Genomic DNA, 362 nt, shown 5'->3' with positions numbered 1-362 from the left:
AAGAGGGAGAGAGGAAGAGAGGAGAGAGGGGTTGGTTGGAAAACCAGGCTCCACACTGCAAGAAATATTTAGACTTCACCTGCTAGAATGATACAACCTGCAGCACATCTTAATAAACATGAATTAACTCCAAACTTAAATTAAATGTGTTTTAGGTTCATTCCAGTTTGTTCCATTGACACATTCTGACTTTATATCAGTAGAACAGTGCAAGCATTATCAAAATCAGTTCTCAAATTCAACACAAGTGGTAACATTTGGATAAAGATGCATTTAAGGGACTTTATTCAGATAAATTCTGTTCACACATTTAAAATAAGTTTGGAGAAATGCTTCAATTAACTGAATGGAATTAGTACAAT

The sequence above is a fragment of the Morone saxatilis genome, unplaced genomic scaffold (genome assembly GCF_004916995.1).
Source record: "Morone saxatilis isolate NCDOM2014 unplaced genomic scaffold, NCSU_SB_2.0 Contig6, whole genome shotgun sequence".
In the NCBI taxonomy this organism is placed as follows: domain Eukaryota; kingdom Metazoa; phylum Chordata; class Actinopteri; family Moronidae; genus Morone; species Morone saxatilis.
The sequence above is the reverse complement of the archived record's forward strand: the minus strand, read 5'-3'. Positions refer to the sequence as shown.